This window comes from Mirounga angustirostris, unplaced genomic scaffold, assembly GCF_029215605.1.
Source record: "Mirounga angustirostris isolate CCGP_5_RB_7025 unplaced genomic scaffold, mMirAng1.0.hap1 SCAF_3, whole genome shotgun sequence".
Classification (NCBI taxonomy): Eukaryota; Metazoa; Chordata; class Mammalia; order Carnivora; family Phocidae; genus Mirounga; species Mirounga angustirostris.
The window spans coordinates 93,265,354-93,277,255 of record NW_026991711.1 but is presented as its reverse complement, the minus strand read 5'-3'; positions in this window follow the sequence as shown (position 1 = coordinate 93,277,255).

Genomic DNA, 11,902 nt, shown 5'->3' with positions numbered 1-11,902 from the left:
GCACCAGGCCTGTCTGACTAGGACGCCCGCACTCCTCGCCCTAAGCCTGAAGCCTCCCAGCACGACTGGAGAAATAGCAGGAACACTTTGCATTTCAGTCCTGCTGAATACTATTCCCAGGAATTTTCGTTTCCTCCACGCCAACACTGTGAGATGGCGTGGGCCACCTATAATTACCCTCTTGAGCAGTCAAGGAACCCAAGGCCAAGGTCAGCCAGCTTTCAAGGACTAGAGTTTGGGTAGGTCTGGTGCCGGCTCTCCGCCCTGATCCAGCCTGGTAGCTGCCTCGGTCTCCGTGACTCGGCTGGGGGAGGCTGGGGGTGTGGAGCGAGCTGGGAACAGATCCCATTAAGCTGTGTCTCTCCGCAGGGTGTAAGGCCACACCTAGCCATTCCCCAGAGCACAGTGGTCGAAAGTGCAGAGGGAACACTGGACTGGAGGAACAATGGGTATTGATTACGCTGGCAAGTGCTGCTGACACACTCGGAGGCGGTTTGGTCTGGGGCTTGGGATGGTTTTTCTTGGATGCTGCAGCCCAGTTGTGCATCATTCTTGCTCTCCCTGGGCCCCTGGGCTGTCTGAGGACCCAGCGGGAATGGCTCCCCAGAACAGGACATGTGTTGTTGCACGTCACCTCTCCTCCTGGGAGTGACTGCTGTTACTGCACTGGGTGCCCTCAGGTTGACCTGATGTCCCTCCCAAGACTAGGACAGGGGCCTGGACATCCTGATCTGCGACATCCCAGCCCTGGAGATGGGGGGGCATCCTCCTTTATACTGGGGCACACACCCTGCGAACATTCTAGAGAGGGCTGTGTCCATGCTCCATTTTCTGGCCATCTACATGTCACTCCAAACACTTTCTCACTCACACACACACACACCACACATACACACAACACACAAACACGGACTCTACCTAGACACACAGGGCCAGGCCACCCCTGCCACCATCGTGATCACCTCAGTGGTCGGGCAGTCAGATGATCTCAAGCACGTCCTGCTTCAGCCATCACTGCATGACCTCTCACCTCCCCTCTTTAGGACTCAGTGTCCCCAACTGTACGGCGAGGAGACTGGATGCATCGACTGCTCTGTACCACATCAGACCCTCTGGACCTCACCTGCCTCCTCCAGCCACCTGGATACCTCTGCAGGGACCAGCTCTGCGTTCTTGCCCATCCACATGCCTTTCCTGGGGGCCACACAGTCACAACCTGAGAGGGCGGGATGCAGGAGCATGTGGGTAAATTCTCCTTCTCTCTCCCCTAGGATGAGGTTGGGAGCTTCTCAGAGCTAGGCCAGGGTGCCTGCTCTCAACTGCATGTGACATCAGCTGTCCATCTCTCCCGCTTCACTCCCCTGCCCTCGCTCCGTCTCCCTGCAGTCACACTCCCTAACACTGGGCTGGGGCGGACTCAGGTCAAGACCGTGCATTTGAGAAATTCTTAGGACTCTATTCTGTGACCTGGGAAGGATGTTCTTCCAGGAAAGACTGCCAAGGCCTGGGTCTTACTCATCTCATAGCTGGTTTGCCTTCCTGCCTCCTTTACTCACTGGGTGGCAGCTGATTCTCGCCCGATTCTCACCTGATTCTCACCGGCCCTTCATTCCTTCCTCTGTAAAATGGGCTGAGCCCTTGCAGAATTTCTCCAAGGATTAACTGAAACGACACACATAGTGCACTCTGCGCAATGCCTAGTGTCCACTAGGTGCTCAGTAAATGAAACACAAACAGAAACGACGCTAGGCTTGAACAGAGCACAGAGAGGCAGTGGCTGAAAGCGGGTCCCCTGGGAAGTTTCCAGCTGCCCCGCCGGCTGGCCATGAAGGCAGAGGTACCCATATCCACCCAGATCTCACACATACTCCAGTCTTGTCTCCCTCCTTTGCAAACCCCCAGACCCAGTGTTTGCAGGCTGGACACTGCACGCCCTGGGTAGGGAGCCCGGAATCGGGGCCAAGATTCTGGCAGGCGCTCAAGATCAACAAACTTCAGGTTTCCTGGTTGAGGTCATGCACGTACAACATGTTCCTTCTTTCCAGGAGTGGGGAGCAGCCCCAGAACCCAGACTTCATGCTTCTCTGTCACCTTGACCCCCTCCCACCCCCCTGCCCTCGGTTTCCCCCTCCGTGGCTCGGCTGGCTGGTAGACCTGAACAAACAGAGCTCGGAGTGGAGGCTCCAGAGTTAACTGTCTGCTCACCCAGTGCCTCCACTCTGTGCCCAGAGCCAGGTTCTGATCCTGGGGGTCCACAGCCCTGGGGCCTTGGCTCTGAGGGCACCTCTGACAGCATCCCCCTCACGTCCAGCCACTCTGGGGGTGATGTGAAGGCGGGCAGCAGGGAAGCACGGGGAGCACCGGCCTATCTGCAGCAGGCAAGTGCTCCCTACCAGGCTGGCACGTGCTGGCATGTAAGGTCACCCAACACAACCGTCTAGAGCCCCTGGCCCAGGAGGGCCCCTGAGTCAGCTACAAATTCAGCCCTGCCTACACATGCGCCCCCCAGCCATCTGCCCACCCTCCAAGCTCCGCCTCCCCACCCTCCTGGCCTGCCCAGCACTTATCAGGACCGTGGAGCTGGTACTACTGTTTGTCACAGGCTCAGTGACACCCTCCTCTTGTGGTCATTCCACAGGAATGCCGACCACAAGCTTGCCCACCCTCTACAAGTCTCCAGGATGATGGCTCCGGAACATGATTCACGTTGGGGTGATCCTTTGCTCAAAATCCTTCCATGGCAGGGCGCCTGGGTGGCTCAGTTGGTTAAGCGACTGCCTTCGGCTCAGGTCATGATCCTGGAGTCCCGGGATTGAGTCCCGCATCGGGCTACCTGCTCGGCAGGGAGTCTGCTTCTCCCTCTGACCCTCCTCCCTCTCATGCTCTCTGTCTCTCATTCTCTCTCTCTCAAATAAATAAATAAAATCTTAAAAAAAAAAAAAATCCTTCCATGGCTCCCTAGGCTTTCAGGATAAAGTCTCCAAGACCTCTCATCTTCCCACAGCTTAGCCTCCTCCCCTGCCTTGCCTTCCCTGTGCTCCCTCTGTAGGCTTCCCCAAAGGCTGTACCATGCTCTCTGGCCATGGGTCTTGGCACATTTTGTTTCTTCTCATTGGGATGCTCTTTTCTTCCTTGACAGAGGATCCCCTAGTCTTCTTTCAGGACTGGAGCTTCTTCCTTAGGAAACCTTCCTAGATGCCTCCAGGCTGGGCTGGGTCTCTTCCTCAGGGCCCCACAGAGCTTGGGCTCTTTGCTGTCCTCTTATACCCATACCTGCTCGCTGTTCTGATCCCATTTATTGTCTGACTTCTTTGAAAACAATTTCAATGTCTCCTTCATCCTTGGTAGGCTCAGCAAATTTCCAGAACATAGTATAGACCTCAAAAAATGTTTATGGGATGGATGGATGGATGACTGGGTGAACAGATGGATACATGGATAGATGCAGGATGAATAAGCAGCAAAAGATCCATAATTTCCTTACATCCTCCACAATCAATAAAAATGTGGAAAATAATTAGATTAACTGAATTGAAAATTTGCCACCAGAGTGACAGCTTTGCCCTTGGGATGTGGACTTTACTTCCTGTATTCATGCAGTCAGCATTTACTGCAAGCCTCCTGGGTGCCCAAAGGAGGAAGAAAGCCCAGAAGTAGAAGGTCAGGGCCCTGCCCGCAGGAAGTTGGCGCCATCACCAAACAGGTTAGACACATCTGGGATGAACTCCAAGAGCCCATCAGCCCCCTCCTGAACAGGTACAATGGGTACAGGGAGGGGGTTGGAGGGGCTCAGAGAGGGTGACCCCAGGCCTGCTCCACGGTGAGCACTCGAGCCCCGTCAAACTCTGACTCCAACTTCCACATCTCTTGAGATGGACAAAAACATGACCCAAACTTGGCGGCTGACCCTTGAGCTCTCGCTTTCATATTAACCTCAATCTAAATAAACGTTACCCGTATCTGGGAGGCTTATCTGGCCTTAATGCAAACTTGGACGGAACCCTAACTGGGTCAGGCTGGAACCCAGACCTCAATCTTTACCTGCACGGAAAGTTCCAGAAGCCCTTGTGCGACAAGTAACTCAATCGAACTCAGACACCCTCTGAGAGAAAGACTCTGGCAAAGGCGAAGCGGGTTCGGAGAGTGGCTCTGCTGTGGAAAGCCCACCTGTTCCCCCCCCACCCCGCCACAGCCCAGGGCCCTGTGCCAGGGACTCGGGTCTCTGGGAGAGACACGGCCTTCAGCAGAGGGCCCCCCGGAACCTGAGGTCAGTTGAGGTGTCTGGGAGCAGCAGAGAACAAATGGACCCTGTCCTCTGGATCAGGCCCTGCACTGGACACCCGGGGAGACCTTGCCCTCAGGAACCCAGCTCCTGTTGGGAAGGCGAGATTTATTCCTTCCTTCATTCAACATCTATTGCACATCTTCTGTAGTCTCCAAGCTCACGGGGTAAGCGTCCCTCAGTCCAAGGATTTGGAAATCTGATCTAGGGACACTCCAGTTGCATCTCTCAGAACGGTCTCACATGTGTGTATGCTCAGGCTGATGCCTGGCCCAGGCACTGCTGGCATTCGCCTCTGTGACACTCCCTTTCTGAGTGGCGGTGCTAGAAACATTTCTTTTCTTTTCTTTTTTTTTTTTTTTTTGAAGATTTTATTTATATATGTGACAGAGAGAGACAGTGAGAGAGGGAACACAAGCAGGGGGAGTGGGAGAGGGAGAGCAGGCTTCCCACGGAGCAGGGAGCCCGATGTGGGACTCAATCCCAGGACCCTGGGACCATGACCTGAGCCAAAGGCAGACGCTTAACAACCGAGCCACCGAGGTGTCCCCAAAACATTTCTTCTTTAGATGTTGTGGCAGGTAGGAATACGCCTGGCTTCAAATACTGTGAGAGCTTTTCCCTTTCTGCTGATTGACTCATGGTGACAAAATGGCTGCTGCCACTCAAGCCTCACAGCCACATTCCAGTCAGAAAAGATAAGGAAGGGCAAAGGAGCCAAAAATCCCTTCCCGTCAAAACTTTGCCCTTCCCTAGGGACTTTCACCCATCTGCTGCTGTCCAGATCCGTGTCACATGTACACTCTGAGCAGCAGGGGAGATGGGACGAGTGAGCGATTTTGTTTTCATAAAGGGAAGCAAGGAGAAGTGGGGGAGCACAGAGGCTGGGCAAACAACCAGCGGTGGCCGTCATAGATGGGCTATAACTCTGGGGCAGGGTGCAGCCCAGCTGGCTGGTCTGGGAGCTGCGTGTCCTCTTCCAGGGACAGTGCTCTCCTCTCTGACCTCTGCTGTCAACCTCAGATTTAAGGGCTCACAAGCTGGTCTGCTCCCGCATTTTTAAGGCTTCGCCAGGGGTACGGCATTCGGGATCCCAGACACTTAAGACGTCTCTTCCGCGCAGGGGCCCTGCTCGGCTCTGGGGATGCATGCCGAGGCAGTCTCCCTTCCTCAGAGCTGGTCCCGGGCGCTCCAAGAAATGGTGCTTCCCGTCCTGATGTTTGGTCTCTCCGTCCGCGAAGCCCCTGCTCCTGCTCCATCTGGGCACGTCGGCCCACCCTTCTCTACTCACCCAGGCCTACCTCCTCCATGAAGCCTTCTGGATAGCTCCACTCCTTCCCAAACTCCTCCTCAAGCCCCTCCCAGCTCTGCCCCTCCTCGGGACGCTGACAGCAGGTGTGCCCCCGGCCGTGAGTCGCACGTTCACGGGCCACCCCGGGTAGAATGTGCGCTCCAGCAGAACTCAAGGCCCCGCGTGTCATCTGCACTAACGATCTAGCGTTTCCGTCAACGTCTCCACGGGCACAGACCCAGCGGGGCGAACACTCCCCCTGACCAGCTCCCTGGTGCCTATCCCCATACAGCCCGTGTCCTCGCCTGAGCGTGATGTCAGAAGCCGGGGGCTTTAGCCCTTTCTCTTCTGCCCCCAGGAGCGAGGCCCACCTGAGACATGGCAATGCAGGAGTAGCTGTACCTCAGTCTGGGCGCCCACCACTGATCCCTGCTGCCAACCCCAAGGGAGCGAGAGAGCTGCCCAAGGCCAGGCGCGCCCTTGCCCCTCTCCTTCCTTCCTGCTATGCTCCTTCCAGCAGGGACAAATACTGTTAACTGGGGACACAGCAGGTGCAGTGGAGAAGCGTTGCCCCCCCACCCCGGTGATGCTGTGAAGCAGGCAGCAGGGGGGAAGCCTGGGGAGCTGGAGCTCAGAGAACTCAGAGGGGCATCTTGCTGTGGTCAAGGGGGCCTGGTAAAACCTGCCCCATGCCTCTCTCACAGCAGATTGCCACTTTGCCCTCAATGCGCCCCACAGAAGCTCCCAGCAGGCACCCTCTGCCCACAGACTGGTGTCCTCAGCCCAACGGGCAGTCCAGTTCCTTGCAGGGTGGCCTCTCCCCCGCCCTCTGTGCTGGAGCTGATTCCCCTCCACTCTCCCCCAAGCAGAGGTCTGACTTCCCTGGTAGGATGGCCTCTAGTTCAGATTCTCAGATCAAAGCAGCAATTCCCAAAATGTTCTCCATGGAGCACTATTGTCGGTGAGTTGCCAATAGGGGGAGAATAAATTTGGCAAATGTTTGATACACAAAGTGAAAGAGGTTCTTCACTGCAGACCTTCTCAGAGCCTTAACGTGCTTTGGTGTGGGGTGACCCCTGGACAGGAAGATCCCACGTGCAGCATTTCCCACACTCATTTAAACACTGACTGTGGAATACTAAAGACTTCTGTGGACTACAAGACAGTTTGGAGAACTCCTCCATTCACTCACCCATCCAACTAGTGTATCCATCCCCTGCTGGGTGCTGGGATGGGGCAGCAAACACGCAGGCTTGGCCCTGCCCTCATGGGGTTTACATTCCAGTGGGGACAGACATAACCGCACTTCATTCATTCACCCACTTGATGCCCACTGAGTACCCCTCAGTCCTCAGTCCAGTGCCAGACCCTGGAGCAGAAATGAATCAGCCGGGATGGCGGCCCTCAGGAGTTCTGTGGTTAGCTGATCTAAGAGACTCTCCCTGGTGTGAGGTGTAGATGGCATGGCTTTTTTTGCAAAGGAGGCTTCAAGTCTTTTTCCCTAATCCAAGCCACCCCTGCATCCTCCGCCTTCCAGTCCTGAGTCAATCCACCCTTCACAGCCTCCTTGAGCCCCTCCGGCAGGTGCTGAAGGCACCCCGCTAGTCTGGGGACGGCGTGGCAGAGATCTGGTGTCCGGCCTGGGGCCCAGCCACAGTGGTGAGGGAGTATTTGCCCATGAACGCTGGGTAGCCTGGTAGTGTTTTCTGCTGTGTAGCCCCCAAGCCTGGCCGTCCATGCTCTGGGGAGCACCCTAATCCCTCTAACCAGGATTTGGGGGTTTGCCACAAGAACCTGCTACAGGCTGGGCTCTGGGAAGCAGACTCTGGCTCAGAGATCAGCACACAGGACATTTATTAGGTAGCACTCTGGGGATCCGTATGGGGCGAGGGAGGGCACGCTGGGGCTGAGTGGTGAGGGAAGTGGAGGGTGGGGGTGGCCGCCGTGTGGGAAAACTTGCTCCTGGCAGAGAAGCTTCCCTGCAGTAACCAGAGGCGCCCCCCCCGCCCCCCCCCCCCACCTCGAGCTCAGGGAAGCACAAGTGGCTGCCGCGAAGGGAGGGGAGAGGTTAGAGGGGGCTGGGTCATAGACAGCGGGAGGGTCAGGTGAGGGAAGGCTGGCCTCACCCCACCCCTAGGAAAGGACCGTGGGTGTTTCTATGTCACATTTGCACAGCTTTCACAACGTGTTCGTTGTGAACTCTTAACAGTGCATCTGTATTAGCTCATGAAACCTTCACAACACTGCTCAGAGGCAAGGACTCTTACCACCCCCATTTTGCAGATGAGAAAACCGAGACACCGAGAGGCCCAGTCAGTCACCCAAGGTCACACGGCTAGTAAGCAGCCCCAGGCTGTCTGCCTCCAGAGCACATGCCCTTCACCCCCACGCTGCTCATCCGGGAAGCATCTTTGAGTGGCTGGGACCAGAGCTGTGTCCTCTGACCACCTTGATTCTGCTTGATCCCCAAGCAGGCCCCTCCCCGCTGCCAGCCCGGTGGAGACACCACGACCCAGCCCTCCCAACCAAAGCCCTCAAAACACCAAACCCTCAAAGGCAGCTTGTCTTCCAGGGACAGTGTGGCCGATGCCAAGCCCCGGGGAATGGGCTGCAGGCCAGGGACATGGTTTGGCTGCAGAACATCATAGAGCAATTTGCAACACCTTCAAACCTCCCAGAGCAGCCAAGACAGGCAGGTGATGTGCATGTCTGCAGGAGGGTGACTGGTGTCAGGTTACCCTGGGGGGCAGAGGAAGGGCCCTGCAGGAGGGCAGGAGCCAGGGCTCCACCCCCCCCGCCCCTCCTGACAGCACACCCACATTCCCCCCCCCCCGCGTGCGCGTGCGGGGCACGGCCTGGGGCCCCCACGACCAGGTGCCCAGGGCCTCTGCCATCGTGCCCTTGAGCTCCTGCCGCACCGCACCTCGGTTCCCCGGCCATGGCTCCTGCCGCCCCCCTCCTTAGCCTCAGCCCCGCAGGCAGGGGGCTTCTCCGCATGATGCGAGCACACACTGCGGGGTGGGGGAGGCTGGCGGCGGCCTGGCCTGCTGTGAGAGCCCATCTGCGTCAGCACGGCAGCCTCACGGGACGGCTACCTGCCCCTGCCCGAGGGCATAACTGTGGATGGTGTAAAGGTGTAGTGTGGGGGGCCGCTGCCTGCCAGGCACTACCTCCCGGGCTTACCTCCTGCCTGGCTTCCACAAGCAGCTGCTCAAGCCCTACTCTGTGCCCAGTGCCCAGGTGAATCAGCCCCAGGCCTGCCCTTGGGGCTCCCCCCTAGCCAGCGGGAGCACCTCACAGCTGGGGAAGAAGAGCACGTTGGCGAAGAGACCCACATGGCCTCGAAGAGACCTGCACGGCCACCAGGGACTGAGCCGGGCCTGCCCTGGAGCCCGCTTCGTGCAGAACACTCACCCCAGCCACCACGAGCTACAAGGTGTGGGCTGCCATGCCTGCACTCGAGACATAAAACTGAGGCCCAGAGAGGTCGAGCAACTTGCCCAGTCTCACACACCGGCCACGCTGGGATCCGAACCTGCTTCTGAACACATCCAAGTCCCTGGGCCCAGCCTGGGAACATGGCAGGCTGAGAGGGGACGGTGCTGGGGGCGGAACAGAGAAGGCGGAGGGGAGGCGACAGGGAAGGAAGGCCGTGGGAGCCGAGTGATGACTCACTGGAAGACGTTGTCCCGGTTACAAAACAGGCCAGCTTGTGCCAGACACACACTTTCACTCGCTTTCCCCCTTTCTTGCCCTGCCCTTCCACTCCCCTGATCCTTGAGCTCCTAGAGAACATTCTGTTCTTACTGAACCTTTTACTAACAGGGCAAACCGATCCCTCGCCCGTGGACTGAGGGCCTCGGGTGACTGGGATCATCAGCTCCAGGACCCGGGCCTCCTGCGGCAGAGGGACATGCTAAAGTGTGCCCTCCCGGAGCCCAAATCTGCCAGGCTCCCCAGTGCTTTCCCGGTCAAGTTCAACCTATCCTCAACTTAGTCCCCGGACCAGCCCTCCGAGGGGCTCAGCACAGAAGCGCTGCACAGACTTCTACACACACACGGGGCTCCACGTCCCCGCCCACGCTGCTCCCTGCAAATTCCAGATGCTCATCTTTGTACTGTGGTTATGTCAAAAGATGCGCTTGCGGGGCGCCTGGGTGGCTCAGTCAGTTAAGTGTCTGCCTTCAGCTCAGGTCATGATCCAGGGGTCCTGGGATCGAGCCCCGCGTCAGGCTCCCTGCTCAGTGGGGAGTCTGCTTCTCCCCCTGCCCCTCCGCCTTCTCATGGGCTTGCTCTCTCTCTGACAAATAAATAAAATCTTTTTAAAAATGCACTTGCTTCTAGGAAATACTGAAGTATTTAGAGGTAAAAGGACATCGTATCTGCAACAGTATTACTCTGAACCATTTTAGAAAAAAATGTTTTGAGCGACATGGGTAGATGATAGATGATAGATAGATAGATAGATAATAGATAGATAGATAGATAGATAGATAGATAGATAGATAGATAGATGATAGATGATAGATAGATAGATAATAGGTAGGTGGTAGATAGATATGGGGGATGGGGGAGGGAAGAGAAGCAAATGTGATAAAATATAACACTTTAAGGAACCTGAGTGGGGGCGCCTGGGTGGCTCAGTCGTTAAGCGTCTGCCTTCAGCTCAGGTCATGATCCCAGGGTCCTGGGATCGTGTCCCACATCGGGCTCCCTGCTTGGCGGGAAGCCTGCTTCTCCCTCTCCCACTCCCCCTGCTTGTGTTCCTGCTCTCGCTGTCTCTCTCTGTCAAATAAAAAAAAAAAAAAATCTAAGGAACCTGAGTGAAGGCTATTGAAAATTCTTTGTACCAATTTTGCATCTTTTCTGTAAGCTTAAAATTGTTTCTTTAAAAACGCCCAAAATAAGTTAAAAACGCACTAACCTTAAGCCTCATCTCCAGAAAACAGCCCCAACTATGGAGGCTGGGTGTTGGGCCCCTCCCTGGCCCCAGCGAGCCCCAGCACCTCCACTGTCTCTTCGTGTTCCCTGTCACACTTCACTGGGATGGTCTGTTTCCCACCTCAGCAAGTGGGCGCCTGGGGAACAGGGGCGGGGATTAACTCACATCTGTGTGTCCCCTGGCAGTAGGCTTAGTGCTCTGAAAATCCTGGAGTAGGATGGGACGTGGCCATCTTCAGGAGCTCCTGCTTATGCAGGGCAAAGAGAGGAGAGTGTGAGCCACATTGGTGCTCACCCTGGCTCGGGCCACTGTCCTGAGCTGACGTGCCACCCCTCCCCTGCTACTTGACCCACTGGTAGCTGACTCCCACGAGCCTGGGGCCAGGCTCTCCGAGAGCCCAATGTCCCTCCAGGGAAGTTGAAAGGAACAAGCAAGAGAAAAGGCCAGGCAGCTGAGGGCCAGGAACTGAAGGTGGGAGGTCAGGCAGGGCCATCAGGGGCGCTGTAAGATGGTATCACAGCAGGTGCATGATGCAGGAGGCTGACCAGTGGAGAGGCAGAGCGGCAGGGACACTTGGAGAGGCCCAGGCTTGTCACCCTGTCACTCAGTCTTTGCTCTTCCTGGAGCACCTGCCCGTCTGGGCTCTGCTCCATGAACAGGAAATACAGCAGTGAGTGAAACAAAGCTCATGGATCCTCCCCCCTCCCACGTCCTGCTGCTGGCGACAGTCAACCCAACACAACTGCAGGGGTCTATATGTATCTGGCCTTTTTGGTATGATGAAGCAGGGGACAGAGAGAGTGAGGGATGCAGTGGGGAGGGGGATGTTCCTTCATGAAGTGATAGGAAAGCCCTCTCTGCTCGGTGGCCCGTAGGGGGCACCATTCCCATGGGCCCTGCCTGTGGGGCCTGAAGGAAATAGGGAGGAGCTGTGCAGATACTGGGAGGAAGATCTTCCCAGCTGGGAACAGCAAGTGCAAAGGCCCTGAAGCCAAACAGCATTCCAGAAAGAGCCCAAGAAGGCCAGTGAGGCTGGGACAGGTAAAGGGGGAGGATGCTGACATTAGAGAGACCATGAGTCTCTTGAGTGATCGGACTTACAGTTTTAGGATTCTTCTGGCTGCTTCGAGTGGACAGACCGTAGTAGAGGGCAGGGGCAGGGAGACCTGTCAGGAGGTGACTGCGGCATCCCAGGGCAAGATGATGCTGTTGGTCAGGGCCACATCATGACTCATCATGACTCTCATGGGCCCCTTCCTCTATTACAAAAAAATTTAATCATATTTTGTGACTACTTGGTATAAAGATGAATATATGTTAAACATTCATTATTATTATTATTTTTTAAAGATTTTTATTTATTTATTTGAGAGAGAGAGAATGAGAG